At 38.5% G+C, this 18,410-nt stretch overlaps 12 non-coding genes across 12 annotated transcripts; all 12 read right to left on the bottom strand.

Moving 5' to 3' along the window:
- Positions 1–149: 149 nt before the first annotated feature.
- trnak-cuu (transfer RNA lysine (anticodon CUU)) lies at positions 150–223 on the bottom strand. The gene has a single exon. It is a non-coding gene; the product is annotated as a tRNA-Lys (tRNA).
- Positions 224–2,853: 2,630 nt separating this feature from the next.
- On the bottom strand, positions 2,854–2,927 carry trnak-cuu (transfer RNA lysine (anticodon CUU)). Its single transcript has one exon. It is a non-coding gene; the product is annotated as a tRNA-Lys (tRNA).
- Positions 2,928–4,470: 1,543 nt separating this feature from the next.
- On the bottom strand, positions 4,471–4,544 carry trnak-cuu (transfer RNA lysine (anticodon CUU)). Its single transcript has one exon. It is a non-coding gene; the product is annotated as a tRNA-Lys (tRNA).
- A 2,098-nt stretch (positions 4,545–6,642) lies between these two features.
- On the bottom strand, positions 6,643–6,716 carry trnak-cuu (transfer RNA lysine (anticodon CUU)). Its single transcript has one exon. It is a non-coding gene; the product is annotated as a tRNA-Lys (tRNA).
- Positions 6,717–8,803: 2,087 nt separating this feature from the next.
- On the bottom strand, positions 8,804–8,877 carry trnak-cuu (transfer RNA lysine (anticodon CUU)). The gene has a single exon. It is a non-coding gene; the product is annotated as a tRNA-Lys (tRNA).
- A 469-nt stretch (positions 8,878–9,346) lies between these two features.
- Positions 9,347–9,420, bottom strand: trnak-cuu (transfer RNA lysine (anticodon CUU)). The gene has a single exon. It is a non-coding gene; the product is annotated as a tRNA-Lys (tRNA).
- A 469-nt stretch (positions 9,421–9,889) lies between these two features.
- On the bottom strand, positions 9,890–9,963 carry trnak-cuu (transfer RNA lysine (anticodon CUU)). Its single transcript has one exon. It is a non-coding gene; the product is annotated as a tRNA-Lys (tRNA).
- Positions 9,964–12,061: 2,098 nt separating this feature from the next.
- trnak-cuu (transfer RNA lysine (anticodon CUU)) lies at positions 12,062–12,135 on the bottom strand. The gene has a single exon. It is a non-coding gene; the product is annotated as a tRNA-Lys (tRNA).
- A 469-nt stretch (positions 12,136–12,604) lies between these two features.
- On the bottom strand, positions 12,605–12,678 carry trnak-cuu (transfer RNA lysine (anticodon CUU)). The gene has a single exon. It is a non-coding gene; the product is annotated as a tRNA-Lys (tRNA).
- A 469-nt stretch (positions 12,679–13,147) lies between these two features.
- Positions 13,148–13,221, bottom strand: trnak-cuu (transfer RNA lysine (anticodon CUU)). Its single transcript has one exon. It is a non-coding gene; the product is annotated as a tRNA-Lys (tRNA).
- Positions 13,222–15,851: 2,630 nt separating this feature from the next.
- trnak-cuu (transfer RNA lysine (anticodon CUU)) lies at positions 15,852–15,925 on the bottom strand. The gene has a single exon. It is a non-coding gene; the product is annotated as a tRNA-Lys (tRNA).
- A 1,543-nt stretch (positions 15,926–17,468) lies between these two features.
- Positions 17,469–17,542, bottom strand: trnak-cuu (transfer RNA lysine (anticodon CUU)). The gene has a single exon. It is a non-coding gene; the product is annotated as a tRNA-Lys (tRNA).
- Between the last annotated feature and the right edge of the window lie 868 nt (positions 17,543–18,410).

Genomic DNA, 18,410 nt, shown 5'->3' with positions numbered 1-18,410 from the left:
ATCAGCTGTAGATGTTTGATTGGTGTGTCTGAAACCTACGTTATATAAATGTTCTGATGTTTCCTTTCATAAGGAACAATGTTAGCTTTAGTAGAACTAAGACTTTGAACAACATGCAGTTGCTCAATTCTTATTCTTGAAAGCTCAATAGCCCAACGTGGGGCTCGAACCCACGACCCTGAGATTAAGAGTCTCATGCTCTACCGAACCGAGCTAGCCGGGCTTCTTCCATATAACCTCCCATCACAATAGAAACATCAAAATGCAAGAATATGTTTAATGAGAAGTAAAACCCTCTACTATGAAAACAACCTAGGTCTGAGAAAATTATCAGATTACAGAGTAAGTTTTACCCTTAACGTTTTTGACCACAAGTTCCTTGAACAAAACCAGCCTGAACCAGGCTGCCTAACTCTTTCGCCAGAAGATCAAGCACACTCATGCTATTCATTGGTTAGGGATCGAGTCTCTTGCAGTTTTCAATCCTAGTTTAGGATATAATCTAGACAAATTGATGGATTCAATCCAAAACATAATTTTCTTATCAGCTGTAGATGTTTGATTGGTGTGTCTGAAACCTACGTTATATAAATGTTCTGATGTTTCCTTTCATAAGGAACAATGTAAGCTTTAGTAGAACTAAGACTTTGAACAACATGCAGTTGCTCAATTCCTATTCTTGAAAGCTCAATAGCCCAACGTGGGGCTCGAACCCACGACTCTGAGATTAAGAGTCTCATGCTCTACCCAACTGAGCTAGCCTGGCTTCTTCCATATAACCTCCCATCACAATAGAAACATCAAAATGCAAGAATATGTTTAATGAGAAGTAAAACCCTCTACTATGAAAACAACCTAGCTCTGAGAAAATGATCAGATTACAGAGTAAGTTTTACCCTTAACGTTTTTGACCACAAGTTCCTTGAACAAAACCAGCCTGAACCAGGCTGCCTAACTCTTTCGCCAGAAGATCAAGCACACTCATGCTATTCATTGGTTAGGGATCGAGTCTCTTGCAGTTTTCAATCCTAGTTTAGGATATAATCTAGACAAATTGATGGATTCAATCCAAAACATAATTTTCTTATCAGCTGTAGATGTTTGATTGGTGTGTCTGAAACCTACGTTATATAAATGTTCTGATGTTTCCTTTCATAAGGAACAATGTAAGCTTTAGTAGAACTAAGACTTTGAACAACATGCAGTTGCTCAATTCCTATTCTTGAAAGCTCAATAGCCCAACGTGGGGCTCGAACCCACGACCCTGAGATTAAGAGTCTCATGCTCTACCCAACTGAGCTAGCCTGGCTTCTTCCATATAACCTCCCATCACAATAGAAACATCAAAATGCAAGAATATGTTTAATGAGAAGTAAAACCCTCTACTATGAAAACAACCTAGCTCTGAGAAAATGATCAGATTACAGAGTAAGTTTTACCCTTAACGTTTTTGACCACAAGTTCCTTGAACAAAACCAGCCTGAACCAGGCTGCCTAACTCTTTCGCCAGAAGATCAAGCACACTCATGCTATTCATTGGTTAGGGATCGAGTCTCTTGCAGTTTTCAATCCTAGTTTAGGATATAATCTAGAGAAATTGATGGATTCAATCCAAAACATAATTTTGTTATCAGCTGTAGATGTTTGATTGGTGTGTCTGAAACCTATGTTATGTATATGCTCTGATGTTTCCTTTAATAAGGAACAATTTAAGCTTTAGTAGAACTAAGACTTTGATCAGCATGCGGGTGCTCATTTCCTATTCTTAAAAGCTCAATAGCCCAACGTGGGGCTCGAACCCACGACCCTGAGATTAAGAGTCTCATGCTCTACCGAACTGAGCTAGCCTGGCTTCTTCCATATAACCTCCCATCACAATAGAAACATCAAAATGCAAGAATATGTTTAATGAGAAGTAAAACCCTCTACTATGAAAACAACCTAGCTCTGAGAAAATGATCAGATTACAGAGTAAATTTTACCCTTAACGTTTTTGACCACAAGTTCCGTGAACAAAACCAGCCTGAACCACCTTGCCTAACTCTTTCGCCAGAAGATAAAACACATGTATGCTTGTTAATTGTTATGGCTTCAATCTGTTGCAGTTTTCCATTATAGTTAAGCTATATAAACTAGACAAATTGATGGATTCAATATATACATAATTTTCTGATCAGCCGTTGATGTTTAATTGGTGTGTGTGATACCTATGGAATATATATGCTCTGATGTTTCCTTTAATAAAGAGTCTTTTAAGCTAAGACTTTGATCAGCATGCTGGTGCTCAATTCCTAATCTTAAAAGCTTCATAGCCCAACGTGGGGCTCGAACCCACGACCCTGACATTAAGAGTCTCATGCTCTACCGAATTTAGCTAGCCTGGCTTCTACCTTGAATCTTCACATCACGATGGAGATGTTAGAATGCAAGAATATATTTCATGAGAAGTAAAGCCCTCTAGTATGAAAACAACCTAGGTCTGAGAAAATGATCAGTTTACAGAGTAAGTTTTACCCTTAACGTTTTTGACCACAAGTTCCTTGAACAAAACCAGCCTGAACAAGGCTGCCTAACTCTTTCGCCAGAAGATCAAGCACACTCATGCTATTCATTGGTTAGGGATCGAGTCGCTTGCAGTTTGCAATTCTAGTTTAGGATATAATTTAGACAAATTGATGGATTCAATCCAAAACATAATTTTCTTATCAGCTTTAGATGTTTGATTGGTGTGTCTGAAACCTATGTTATGTATATGCTCTGATGTTTCCTTTAATAAGGAACAATTTAAGCTTTAGTAGAACTAAGACTTTGATCAGCATGCGGGTGCTCATTTCCTATTCTTAAAAGCTCAATAGCCCAACGTGGGGCTCGAACCCACGACCCTGAGATTAAGAGTCTCATGCTCTACCGAACTGAGCTAGCCGGGCTTCTTCCATATAACCTCCCATCACAATAGAAACATCAAAATGCAAGAATATGTTTAATGAGAAGTAAAACCCTCTACTATGAAAACAACCTAGGTCTGAGAAAATTATCAGATTACAGAGTAAATTTTACCCTTAACGTTTTTGACCACAAGTTCCTTGAACAAAACCAGCCTGAACCAGGCTGCCTAACTCTTTCGCCCGAAGATCAAGCACACTCATGCTATTCATTGGTTAGGGATCGAGTCTCTTGCAGTTTTCAATCCTAGTTTAGGATATAATCTAGACAAATTGATGGATTCAATCCAAAACATAATTTTCTTATCAGCTGTAGATGTTTGATTGGTGTGTCTGAAACCTACGTTATATAAATGTTCTGATGTTTCCTTTCATAAGGAACAATGTAAGCTTTAGTAGAACTAAGACTTTGATCAACATGCGGGTGCTCAATTCCTATTCTTGAAAGCTCAATAGCCCAAATAGGGCTCGAACCCACGACCCTGAGATTAAGAGTCTCATGCTCTGCCGAACTGAGCTAGCCGGGCTTCTTCCTTATAACTTCCCATCACAATACAAACATCAAAATGCAAGAATATGTTTATTGAGAAGTAAAACCCTCTACTATGAAAACAACCTAGGTCTGAGAAAATTATCAGATTACAGAGTAAGTTTTACCCTTAACGTTTTTGACCACAAGTTCCGTGAACAAAACCAGCCTGAACCACCTTGCCTAACTCTTTCGCCAGAAGATAAAACACATGTATGCTTGTTAATTGTTATGGCTTCAATCTGTTGCAGTTTTCCATTATAGTTAAGCTATATAAACTAGACAAATTGATGGATTCAATATATACATAATTTTCTGATCAGCCGTTGATGTTTAATTGGTGTGTGTGATACCTATGGAATGTATATGCTCTGATGTTTCCTTTAATAAAGAGTCTTTTAAGCTAAGACTTTGATCAGCATGCTGGTGCTCAATTCCTAATCTTAAAAGCTTCATAGCCCAACGTGGGGCTCGAACCCACGACCCTGACATTAAGAGTCTCATGCTCTACCGAATTTAGCTAGCCTGGCTTCTACCTTGAATCTTCACATCACGATGGAGATGTTAGAATGCAAGAATATATTTCATGAGAAGTAAAGCCCTCTAGTATGAAAACAACCTAGGTCTGAGAAAATGATCAGTTTACAGAGTAAGTTTTACCCTTAACGTTTTTGACCACAAGTTCCTTGAACAAAACCAGCCTGAACAAGGCTGCCTAACTCTTTCGCCAGAAGATCAAGCACACTCATGCTATTCATTGGTTAGGGATCGAGTCGCTTGCAGTTTGCAATTCTAGTTTAGGATATAATTTAGACAAATTGATGGATTCAATCCAAAACATAATTTTCTTATCAGCTTTAGATGTTTGATTGGTGTGTCTGAAACCTATGTTATGTATATGCTCTGATGTTTCCTTTAATAAGGAACAATTTAAGCTTTAGTAGAACTAAGACTTTGATCAGCATGCGGGTGCTCATTTCCTATTCTTAAAAGCTCAATAGCCCAACGTGGGGCTCGAACCCACGACCCTGAGATTAAGAGTCTCATGCTCTACCGAACTGAGCTAGCCGGGCTTCTTCCATATAACCTCCCATCACAATAGAAACATCAAAATGCAAGAATATGTTTAATGAGAAGTAAAACCCTCTACTATGAAAACAACCTAGGTCTGAGAAAATTATCAGATTACAGAGTAAGTTTTACCCTTAACGTTTTTGACCACAAGTTCCTTGAACAAAACCAGGCTGAACCAGGCTGCCTAACTCTTTCGCCAGAAGATCAAGCACACTCATGCTATTCATTGGTTAGGGATCGAGTCTCTTGCAGTTTTCAATCCTAGTTTAGGATATAATCTAGACAAATTGATGGATTCAATCCAAAACATAATTTTCTTATCAGCTGTAGATGTTTGATTGGTGTGTCTGAAACCTACGTTATATAAATGTTCTGATGTTTCCTTTCATAAGGAACAATGTAAGCTTTAGTAGAACTAAGACTTTGAACAACATGCAGTTGCTCAATTCCTATTCTTGAAAGCTCAATAGCCCAACGTGGGGCTCGAACCCACGACCCTGAGATTAAGAGTCTCATGCTCTACCCAACTGAGCTAGCCTGGCTTCTTCCATATAACCTCCCATCACAATAGAAACATCAAAATGCAAGAATATGTTTAATGAGAAGTAAAACCCTCTACTATGAAAACAACCTAGCTCTGAGAAAATGATCAGATTACAGAGTAAGTTTTACCCTTAACGTTTTTGACCACAAGTTCCTTGAACAAAACCAGCCTGAACAAGGCTGCCTAACTCTTTCGCCAGAAGATCAAGCACACTCATGCTATTCATTGGTTAGGGATCGAGTCGCTTGCAGTTTGCAATTCTAGTTTAGGACATAATTTAGACAAATTGATGGATTCAATCCAAAACATAATTTTCTCATCAGCTTTAGATGTTTGATTGGTGTGTCTGAAACCTATGTTATGTATATGCTCTGATGTTTCCTTTAATAAGGAACAATTTAAGCTTTAGTAGAACTAAGACTTTGATCAGCATGCGGGTGCTCATTTCCTATTCTTAAAAGCTCAATAGCCCAACGTGGGGCTCGAACACACGACCCTGAGATTAAGAGTCTCATGCTCTACCGAACTGAGCTAGCCGGGCTTCTTCCATATAACCTCCCATCACAATAGAAACATCAAAATGCAAGAATATGTTTAATGAGAAGTAAAACCCTCTACTATGAAAACAACCTAGGTCTGAGAAAATTATCAGATTACAGAGTAAGTTTTACCCTTAACGTTTTTGACCACAAGTTCCTTGAACAAAACCAGCCTGAACCAGGCTGCCTAACTCTTTCGCCAGAAGATCAAGCACACTCATGCTATTCATTGGTTAGGGATCGAGTCTCTTGCAGTTTTCAATCCTAGTTTAGGATATAATCTAGACAAATTGATGGATTCAATCCAAAACATAATTTTCTTATCAGCTGTAGATGTTTGATTGGTGTGTCTGAAACCTACGTTATATAAATGTTCTGATGTTTCCTTTCATAAGGAACAATGTAAGCTTTAGTAGAACTAAGACTTTGAACAACATGCAGTTGCTCAATTCCTATTCTTGAAAGCTCAATAGCCCAACGTGGGGCTCGAACCCACGACCCTGAGATTAAGAGTCTCATGCTCTACCCAACTGAGCTAGCCTGGCTTCTTCCATATAACCTCCCATCACAATAGAAACATCAAAATGCAAGAATATGTTTAATGAGAAGTAAAACCCTCTACTATGAAAACAACCTAGCTCTGAGAAAATGATCAGATTACAGAGTAAGTTTTACCCTTAACGTTTTTGACCACAAGTTCCTTGAACAAAACCAGCCTGAACAAGGCTGCCTAACTCTTTCGCCAGAAGATCAAGCACACTCATGCTATTCATTGGTTAGGGATCGAGTCGCTTGCAGTTTGCAATTCTAGTTTAGGATATAATTTAGACAAATTGATGGATTCAATCCAAAACATAATTTTCTTATCAGCTTTAGATGTTTGATTGGTGTGTCTGAAACCTATGTTATGTATATGCTCTGATGTTTCCTTTAATAAGGAACAATTTAAGCTTTAGTAGAACTAAGACTTTGATCAGCATGCGGGTGCTCATTTCCTATTCTTAAAAGCTCAATAGCCCAACGTGGGGCTCGAACCCACGACCCTGAGATTAAGAGTCTCATGCTCTACCGAACTGAGCTAGCCGGGCTTCTTCCATATAACCTCCCATCACAATAGAAACATCAAAATGCAAGAATATGTTTAATGAGAAGTAAAACCCTCTACTATGAAAACAACCTAGGTCTGAGAAAATTATCAGATTACAGAGTAAGTTTTACCCTTAACGTTTTTGACCACAAGTTCCTTGAACAAAACCAGCCTGAACCAGGCTGCCTAACTCTTTCGCCAGAAGATCAAGCACACTCATGCTATTCATTGGTTAGGGATCGAGTCTCTTGCAGTTTTCAATCCTAGTTTAGGATATAATCTAGACAAATTGATGGATTCAATCCAAAACATAATTTTCTTATCAGCTGTAGATGTTTGATTGGTGTGTCTGAAACCTACGTTATATAAATGTTCTGATGTTTCCTTTCATAAGGAACAATGTAAGCTTTAGTAGAACTAAGACTTTGAACAACATGCAGTTGCTCAATTCCTATTCTTGAAAGCTCAATAGCCCAACGTGGGGCTCGAACCCACGACCCTGAGATTAAGAGTCTCATGCTCTACCCAACTGAGCTAGCCTGGCTTCTTCCATATAACCTCCCATCACAATAGAAACATCAAAATGCAAGAATATGTTTATTGAGAAGTAAAACCCTCTACTATGAAAACAACCTAGGTCTGAGAAAATTATCAGATTACAGAGTAAGTTTTACCCTTAACGTTTTTGACCACAAGTTCCGTGAACAAAACCAGCCTGAACCACCTTGCCTAACTCTTTCGCCAGAAGATAAAACACATGTATGCTTGTTAATTGTTATGGCTTCAATCTGTTGCAGTTTTCCATTATAGTTAAACTATATAAACTAGACAAATTGATGGATTCAATATATACATAATTTTCTGATCAGCCGTTGATGTTTAATTGGTGTGTGTGATACCTATGGAATGTATATGCTCTGATGTTTCCTTTAATAAAGAGTCTTTTAAGCTAAGACTTTGATCAGCATGCTGGTGCTCAATTCCTAATCTTAAAAGCTTCATAGCCCAACGTGGGGCTCGAACCCACGACCCTGACATTAAGAGTCTCATGCTCTACCGAATTTAGCTAGCCTGGCTTCTACCTTGAATCTTCACATCACGATGGAGATGTTAGAATGCAAGAATATATTTCATGAGAAGTAAAGCCCTCTAGTATGAAAACAACCTAGGTCTGAGAAAATGATCAGTTTACAGAGTAAGTTTTACCCTTAACGTTTTTGACCACAAGTTCCTTGAACAAAACCAGCCTGAACAAGGCTGCCTAACTCTTTCGCCAGAAGATCAAGCACACTCATGCTATTCATTGGTTAGGGATCGAGTCTCTTGCAGTTTTCAATCCTAGTTTAGGATATAATCTAGACAAATTGATGGATTCAATCCAAAACATAATTTTCTTATCAGCTGTAGATGTTTGATTGGTGTGTCTGAAACCTACGTTATATAAATGTTCTGATGTTTCCTTTCATAAGGAACAATGTAATCTTTAGTAGAACTAAGACTTTGAACAACATGCAGTTGCTCAATTCCTATTCTTGAAAGCTCAATAGCCCAACGTGGGGCTCGAACCCACGACCCTGAGATTAAGAGTCTCATGCTCTACCCAACTGAGCTAGCCTGGCTTCTTCCATATAACCTCCCATCACAATAGAAACATCAAAATGCAAGAATATGTTTAATGAGAAGTAAAACCCTCTACTATGAAAACAACCTAGCTCTGAGAAAATGATCAGATTACAGAGTAAGTTTTACCCTTAACGTTTTTGACCACAAGTTCCTTGAACAAAACCAGCCTGAACAAGGCTGCCTAACTCTTTCGCCAGAAGATCAAGCACACTCATGCTATTCATTGGTTAGGGATCGAGTCGCTTGCAGTTTGCAATTCTAGTTTAGGATATAATTTAGACAAATTGATGGATTCAATCCAAAACATAATTTTCTTATCAGCTTTAGATGTTTGATTGGTGTGTCTGAAACCTATGTTATGTATATGCTCTGATGTTTCCTTTAATAAGGAACAATTTAAGCTTTAGTAGAACTAAGACTTTGATCAGCATGCGGGTGCTCATTTCCTATTGTTAAAAGCTCAATAGCCCAACGTGGGGCTCGAACCCACGACCCTGAGATTAAGAGTCTCATGCTCTACCGAACTGAGCTAGCCGGGCTTCTTCCATATAACCTCCCATCACAATAGAAACATCAAAATGCAAGAATATGTTTAATGAGAAGTAAAACCCTCTACTATGAAAACAACCTAGGTCTGAGAAAATTATCAGATTACAGAGTAAGTTTTACCCTTAACGTTTTTGACCACAAGTTCCTTGAACAAAACCAGCCTGAACCAGGCTGCCTAACTCTTTCGCCAGAAGATCAAGCACACTCATGCTATTCATTGGTTAGGGATCGAGTCTCTTGCAGTTTTCAATCCTAGTTTAGGATATAATCTAGACAAATTGATGGATTCAATCCAAAACATAATTTTCTTATCAGCTGTAGATGTTTGATTGGTGTGTCTGAAACCTACGTTATATAAATGTTCTGATGTTTCCTTTAATAAGGAACAATGTAAGCTTTAGTAGAACTAAGACTTTGATCAGCATGCGGGTGCTCATTTCCTATTCTTAAAAGCTCAATAGCCCAACGTGGGGCTCGAACCCACGACCCTGAGATTAAGAGTCTCATGCTCTACCGAACTGAGCTAGCCGGGCTTCTTCCATATAACCTCCCATCACAATAGAAACATCAAAATGCAAGAATATGTTTAATGAGAAGTAAAACCCTCTACTATGAAAACAACCTAGGTCTGAGAAAATTATCAGATTACAGAGTAAATTTTACCCTTAACGTTTTTGACCACAAGTTCCTTGAACAAAACCAGCCTGAACCAGGCTGCCTAACTCTTTCGCCAGAAGATCAAGCACACTCATGCTATTCATTGGTTAGGGATCGAGTCTCTTGCAGTTTTCAACCCTAGTTTAGGATATAATCTAGACAAATTGATGGATTCAATCCAAAACATAATTTTCTTATCAGCTGTAGATGTTTGATTGGTGTGTCTGAAACCTACGTTATATAAATGTTCTGATGTTTCCTTTCATAAGGAACAATGTTAGCTTTAGTAGAACTAAGACTTTGAACAACATGCAGTTGCTCAATTCTTATTCTTGAAAGCTCAATAGCCCAACGTGGGGCTCGAACCCACGACCCTGAGATTAAGAGTCTCATGCTCTACCGAACCGAGCTAGCCGGGCTTCTTCCATATAACCTCCCATCACAATAGAAACATCAAAATGCAAGAATATGTTTAATGAGAAGTAAAACCCTCTACTATGAAAACAACCTAGGTCTGAGAAAATTATCAGATTACAGAGTAAGTTTTACCCTTAACGTTTTTGACCACAAGTTCCTTGAACAAAACCAGCCTGAACCAGGCTGCCTAACTCTTTCGCCAGAAGATCAAGCACACTCATGCTATTCATTGGTTAGGGATCGAGTCTCTTGCAGTTTTCAATCCTAGTTTAGGATATAATCTAGACAAATTGATGGATTCAATCCAAAACATAATTTTCTTATCAGCTGTAGATGTTTGATTGGTGTGTCTGAAACCTACGTTATATAAATGTTCTGATGTTTCCTTTCATAAGGAACAATGTAAGCTTTAGTAGAACTAAGACTTTGAACAACATGCAGTTGCTCAATTCCTATTCTTGAAAGCTCAATAGCCCAACGTGGGGCTCGAACCCACGACTCTGAGATTAAGAGTCTCATGCTCTACCCAACTGAGCTAGCCTGGCTTCTTCCATATAACCTCCCATCACAATAGAAACATCAAAATGCAAGAATATGTTTAATGAGAAGTAAAACCCTCTACTATGAAAACAACCTAGCTCTGAGAAAATGATCAGATTACAGAGTAAGTTTTACCCTTAACGTTTTTGACCACAAGTTCCTTGAACAAAACCAGCCTGAACCAGGCTGCCTAACTCTTTCGCCAGAAGATCAAGCACACTCATGCTATTCATTGGTTAGGGATCGAGTCTCTTGCAGTTTTCAATCCTAGTTTAGGATATAATCTAGACAAATTGATGGATTCAATCCAAAACATAATTTTCTTATCAGCTGTAGATGTTTGATTGGTGTGTCTGAAACCTACGTTATATAAATGTTCTGATGTTTCCTTTCATAAGGAACAATGTAAGCTTTAGTAGAACTAAGACTTTGAACAACATGCAGTTGCTCAATTCCTATTCTTGAAAGCTCAATAGCCCAACGTGGGGCTCGAACCCACGACCCTGAGATTAAGAGTCTCATGCTCTACCCAACTGAGCTAGCCTGGCTTCTTCCATATAACCTCCCATCACAATAGAAACATCAAAATGCAAGAATATGTTTAATGAGAAGTAAAACCCTCTACTATGAAAACAACCTAGCTCTGAGAAAATGATCAGATTACAGAGTAAGTTTTACCCTTAACGTTTTTGACCACAAGTTCCTTGAACAAAACCAGCCTGAACCAGGCTGCCTAACTCTTTCGCCAGAAGATCAAGCACACTCATGCTATTCATTGGTTAGGGATCGAGTCTCTTGCAGTTTTCAATCCTAGTTTAGGATATAATCTAGAGAAATTGATGGATTCAATCCAAAACATAATTTTGTTATCAGCTGTAGATGTTTGATTGGTGTGTCTGAAACCTATGTTATGTATATGCTCTGATGTTTCCTTTAATAAGGAACAATTTAAGCTTTAGTAGAACTAAGACTTTGATCAGCATGCGGGTGCTCATTTCCTATTCTTAAAAGCTCAATAGCCCAACGTGGGGCTCGAACCCACGACCCTGAGATTAAGAGTCTCATGCTCTACCGAACTGAGCTAGCCTGGCTTCTTCCATATAACCTCCCATCACAATAGAAACATCAAAATGCAAGAATATGTTTAATGAGAAGTAAAACCCTCTACTATGAAAACAACCTAGCTCTGAGAAAATGATCAGATTACAGAGTAAGTTTTACCCTTAACGTTTTTGACCACAAGTTCCTTGAACAAAACCAGCCTGAACAAGGCTGCCTAACTCTTTCGCCAGAAGATCAAGCACACTCATGCTATTCATTGGTTAGGGATCGAGTCGCTTGCAGTTTGCAATTCTAGTTTAGGATATAATTTAGACAAATTGATGGATTCAATCCAAAACATAATTTTCTTATCAGCTTTAGATGTTTGATTGGTGTGTCTGAAACCTATGTTATGTATATGCTCTGATGTTTCCTTTAATAAGGAACAATTTAAGCTTTAGTAGAACTAAGACTTTGATCAGCATGCGGGTGCTCATTTCCTATTGTTAAAAGCTCAATAGCCCAACGTGGGGCTCGAACCCACGACCCTGAGATTAAGAGTCTCATGCTCTACCGAACTGAGCTAGCCGGGCTTCTTCCATATAACCTCCCATCACAATAGAAACATCAAAATGCAAGAATATGTTTAATGAGAAGTAAAACCCTCTACTATGAAAACAACCTAGGTCTGAGAAAATTATCAGATTACAGAGTAAGTTTTACCCTTAACGTTTTTGACCACAAGTTCCTTGAACAAAACCAGCCTGAACCAGGCTGCCTAACTCTTTCGCCAGAAGATCAAGCACACTCATGCTATTCATTGGTTAGGGATCGAGTCTCTTGCAGTTTTCAATCCTAGTTTAGGATATAATCTAGACAAATTGATGGATTCAATCCAAAACATAATTTTCTTATCAGCTGTAGATGTTTGATTGGTGTGTCTGAAACCTACGTTATATAAATGTTCTGATGTTTCCTTTAATAAGGAACAATGTAAGCTTTAGTAGAACTAAGACTTTGATCAGCATGCGGGTGCTCATTTCCTATTCTTAAAAGCTCAATAGCCCAACGTGGGGCTCGAACCCACGACCCTGAGATTAAGAGTCTCATGCTCTACCGAACTGAGCTAGCCGGGCTTCTTCCATATAACCTCCCATCACAATAGAAACATCAAAATGCAAGAATATGTTTAATGAGAAGTAAAACCCTCTACTATGAAAACAACCTAGGTCTGAGAAAATTATCAGATTACAGAGTAAATTTTACCCTTAACGTTTTTGACCACAAGTTCCTTGAACAAAACCAGCCTGAACCAGGCTGCCTAACTCTTTCGCCAGAAGATCAAGCACACTCATGCTATTCATTGGTTAGGGATCGAGTCTCTTGCAGTTTTCAACCCTAGTTTAGGATATAATCTAGACAAATTGATGGATTCAATCCAAAACATAATTTTCTTATCAGCTGTAGATGTTTGATTGGTGTGTCTGAAACCTACGTTATATAAATGTTCTGATGTTTCCTTTCATAAGGAACAATGTTAGCTTTAGTAGAACTAAGACTTTGAACAACATGCAGTTGCTCAATTCTTATTCTTGAAAGCTCAATAGCCCAACGTGGGGCTCGAACCCACGACCCTGAGATTAAGAGTCTCATGCTCTACCGAACCGAGCTAGCCGGGCTTCTTCCATATAACCTCCCATCACAATAGAAACATCAAAATGCAAGAATATGTTTAATGAGAAGTAAAACCCTCTACTATGAAAACAACCTAGGTCTGAGAAAATTATCAGATTACAGAGTAAGTTTTACCCTTAACGTTTTTGACCACAAGTTCCTTGAACAAAACCAGCCTGAACCAGGCTGCCTAACTCTTTCGCCAGAAGATCAAGCACACTCATGCTATTCATTGGTTAGGGATCGAGTCTCTTGCAGTTTTCAATCCTAGTTTAGGATATAATCTAGACAAATTGATGGATTCAATCCAAAACATAATTTTCTTATCAGCTGTAGATGTTTGATTGGTGTGTCTGAAACCTACGTTATATAAATGTTCTGATGTTTCCTTTCATAAGGAACAATGTAAGCTTTAGTAGAACTAAGACTTTGAACAACATGCAGTTGCTCAATTCCTATTCTTGAAAGCTCAATAGCCCAACGTGGGGCTCGAACCCACGACTCTGAGATTAAGAGTCTCATGCTCTACCCAACTGAGCTAGCCTGGCTTCTTCCATATAACCTCCCATCACAATAGAAACATCAAAATGCAAGAATATGTTTAATGAGAAGTAAAACCCTCTACTATGAAAACAACCTAGCTCTGAGAAAATGATCAGATTACAGAGTAAGTTTTACCCTTAACGTTTTTGACCACAAGTTCCTTGAACAAAACCAGCCTGAACCAGGCTGCCTAACTCTTTCGCCAGAAGATCAAGCACACTCATGCTATTCATTGGTTAGGGATCGAGTCTCTTGCAGTTTTCAATCCTAGTTTAGGATATAATCTAGACAAATTGATGGATTCAATCCAAAACATAATTTTCTTATCAGCTGTAGATGTTTGATTGGTGTGTCTGAAACCTACGTTATATAAATGTTCTGATGTTTCCTTTCATAAGGAACAATGTAAGCTTTAGTAGAACTAAGACTTTGAACAACATGCAGTTGCTCAATTCCTATTCTTGAAAGCTCAATAGCCCAACGTGGGGCTCGAACCCACGACCCTGAGATTAAGAGTCTCATGCTCTACCCAACTGAGCTAGCCTGGCTTCTTCCATATAACCTCCCATCACAATAGAAACATCAAAATGCAAGAATATGTTTAATGAGAAGTAAAACCCTCTACTATGAAAACAACCTAGCTCTGAGAAAATGATCAGATTACAGAGTAAGTTTTACCCTTAACGTTTTTGACCACAAGTTCCTTGAACAAAACCAGCCTGAACCAGGCTGCCTAACTCTTTCGCCAGAAGATCAAGCACACTCATGCTATTCATTGGTTAGGGATCGAGTCTCTTGCAGTTTTCAATCCTAGTTTAGGATATAATCTAGAGAAATTGATGGATTCAATCCAAAACATAATTTTGTTATCAGCTGTAGATGTTTGATTGGTGTGTCTGAAACCTATGTTATGTATATGCTCTGATGTTTCCTTTAATAAGGAACAATTTAAGCTTTAGTAGAACTAAGACTTTGATCAGCATGCGGGTGCTCATTTCCTATTCTTAAAAGCTCAATAGCCCAACGTGGGGCTCGAACCCACGACCCTGAGATTAAGAGTCTCATGCTCTACCGAACTGAGCTAGCCTGGCTTCTTCCATATAACCTCCCATCACAATAGAAACATCAAAATGCAAGAATATGTTTAATGAGAAGTAAAACCCTCTACTATGAAAACAACCTAGCTCTGAGAAAATGATCAGATTACAGAGTAAATTTTACCCTTAACGTTTTTGACCACAAGTTCCGTGAACAAAACCAGCCTGAACCACCTTGCCTAACTCTTTCGCCAGAAGATAAAACACATGTATGCTTGTTAATTGTTATGGCTTCAATCTGTTGCAGTTTTCCATTATAGTTAAGCTATATAAACTAGACAAATTGATGGATTCAATATATACATAATTTTCTGATCAGCCGTTGATGTTTAATTGGTGTGTGTGATACCTATGGAATGTATATGCTCTGATGTTTCCTTTAATAAAGAGTCTTTTAAGCTAAGACTTTGATCAGCATGCTGGTGCTCAATTCCTAATCTTAAAAGCTTCATAGCCCAACGTGGGGCTCGAACCCACGACCCTGACATTAAGAGTCTCATGCTCTACCGAATTTAGCTAGCCTGGCTTCTACCTTGAATCTTCACATCACGATGGAGATGTTAGAATGCAAGAATATATTTCATGAGAAGTAAAGCCCTCTAGTATGAAAACAACCTAGGTCTGAGAAAATGATCAGTTTACAGAGTAAGTTTTACCCTTAACGTTTTTGACCACAAGTTCCTTGAACAAAACCAGCCTGAACAAGGCTGCCTAACTCTTTCGCCAGAAGATCAAGCACACTCATGCTATTCATTGGTTAGGGATCGAGTCGCTTGCAGTTTGCAATTCTAGTTTAGGATATAATTTAGACAAATTGATGGATTCAATCCAAAACATAATTTTCTTATCAGCTTTAGATGTTTGATTGGTGTGTCTGAAACCTATGTTATGTATATGCTCTGATGTTTCCTTTAATAAGGAACAATTTAAGCTTTAGTAGAACTAAGACTTTGATCAGCATGCGGGTGCTCATTTCCTATTCTTAAAAGCTCAATAGCCCAACGTGGGGCTCGAACCCACGACCCTGAGATTAAGAGTCTCATGCTCTACCGAACTGAGCTAGCCGGGCTTCTTCCATATAACCTCCCATCACAATAGAAACATCAAAATGCAAGAATATGTTTAATGAGAAGTAAAACCCTCTACTATGAAAACAACCTAGGTCTGAGAAAATTATCAGATTACAGAGTAAATTTTACCCTTAACGTTTTTGACCACAAGTTCCTTGAACAAAACCAGCCTGAACCAGGCTGCCTAACTCTTTCGCCCGAAGATCAAGCACACTCATGCTATTCATTGGTTAGGGATCGAGTCTCTTGCAGTTTTCAATCCTAGTTTAGGATATAATCTAGACAAATTGATGGATTCAATCCAAAACATAATTTTCTTATCAGCTGTAGATGTTTGATTGGTGTGTCTGAAACCTACGTTATATAAATGTTCTGATGTTTCCTTTCATAAGGAACAATGTAAGCTTTAGTAGAACTAAGACTTTGATCAACATGCGGGTGCTCAATTCCTATTCTTGAAAGCTCAATAGCCCAAATAGGGCTCGAACCCACGACCCTGAGATTAAGAGTCTCATGCTCTGCCGAACTGAGCTAGCCGGGCTTCTTCCTTATAACTTCCCATCACAATACAAACATCAAAATGCAAGAATATGTTTATTGAGAAGTAAAACCCTCTACTATGAAAACAACCTAGGTCTGAGAAAATTATCAGATTACAGAGTAAGTTTTACCCTTAACGTTTTTGACCACAAGTTCCGTGAACAAAACCAGCCTGAACCACCTTGCCTAACTCTTTCGCCAGAAGATAAAACACATGTATGCTTGTTAATTGTTATGGCTTCAATCTGTTGCAGTTTTCCATTATAGTTAAGCTATATAAACTAGACAAATTGATGGATTCAATATATACATAATTTTCTGATCAGCCGTTGATGTTTAATTGGTGTGTGTGATACCTATGGAATGTATATGCTCTGATGTTTCCTTTAATAAAGAGTCTTTTAAGCTAAGACTTTGATCAGCATGCTGGTGCTCAATTCATAATCTTAAAAGCTTCATAGCCCAACTTGGGGCTCGAACCCACGACCCTGACATTAAGAGTCTCATGCTCTACCGAATTTAGCTAGCCTGGCTTCTACCTTGAATCTTCACATCACGATGGAGATGTTAGAATGCAAGAATATATTTCATGAGAAGTAAAGCCCTCTAGTATGAAAACAACCTAGGTCTGAGAAAATGATCAGTTTACAGAGTAAGTTTTACCCTTAACGTTTTTGACCACAAGTTCCTTGAACAAAACCAGCCTGAACAAGGCTGCCTAACTCTTTCGCCAGAAGATCAAGCACACTCATGCTATTCATTGGTTAGGGATCGAGTCGCTTGCAGTTTGCAATTCTAGTTTAGGATATAATTTAGACAAATTGATGGATTCAATCCAAAACATAATTTTCTTATCAGCTTTAGATGTTTGATTGGTGTGTCTGAAACCTATGTTATGTATATGCTCTGATGTTTCCTTTAATAAGGAACAATTTAAGCTTTAGTAGAACTAAGACTTTGATCAGCATGCGGGTGCTCATTTCCTATTCTTAAAAGCTCAATAGCCCAACGTGGGGCTCGAACCCACGACCCTGAGATTAAGAGTCTCATGCTCTACCGAACTGAGCTAGCCGGGCTTCTTCCATATAACCTCCCATCACAATAGAAACATCAAAATGCAAGAATATGTTTAATGAGAAGTAAAACCCTCTACTATGAAAACAACCTAGGTCTGAGAAAATTATCAGATTACAGAGTAAGTTTTACCCTTAACGTTTTTGACCACAAGTTCCTTGAACAAAACCAGGCTGAACCAGGCTGCCTAACTCTTTCGCCAGAAGATCAAGCACACTCATGCTATTCATTGGTTAGGGATCGAGTCTCTTGCAGTTTTCAATCCTAGTTTAGGATATAATCTAGACAAATTGATGGATTCAATCCAAAACATAATTTTCTTATCAGCTGTAGATGTTTGATTGGTGTGTCTGAAACCTACGTTATATAAATGTTCTGATGTTTCCTTTCATAAGGAACAATGTAAGCTTTAGTAGAACTAAGACTTTGAACAACATGCAGTTGCTCAATTCCTATTCTTGAAAGCTCAATAGCCCAACGTGGGGCTCGAACCCACGACCCTGAGATTAAGAGTCTCATGCTCTACCCAACTGAGCTAGCCTGGCTTCTTCCATATAACCTCCCATCACAATAGAAACATCAAAATGCTAGAATATGTTTAATGAGAAGTAAAACCCTCTACTATGAAAACAACCTAGCTCTGAGAAAATGATCAGATTACAGAGTAAGTTTTACCCTTAACGTTTTTGACCACAAGTTCCTTGAACAAAACCAGCCTGAACAAGGCTGCCTAACTCTTTCGCCAGAAGATCAAGCACACTCATGCTATTCATTGGTTAGGGATCGAGTCGCTTGCAGTTTGCAATTCTAGTTTAGGACATAATTTAGACAAATTGATGGATTCAATCCAAAACATAATTTTCTCATCAG

Source organism: Pleuronectes platessa, chromosome 21, assembly GCF_947347685.1.
Source record: "Pleuronectes platessa chromosome 21, fPlePla1.1, whole genome shotgun sequence".
NCBI classification, from domain to species: domain Eukaryota; kingdom Metazoa; phylum Chordata; class Actinopteri; order Pleuronectiformes; family Pleuronectidae; genus Pleuronectes; species Pleuronectes platessa.
The sequence above is the reverse complement of the archived record's forward strand: the minus strand, read 5'-3'. Positions and strand labels throughout refer to the sequence as shown.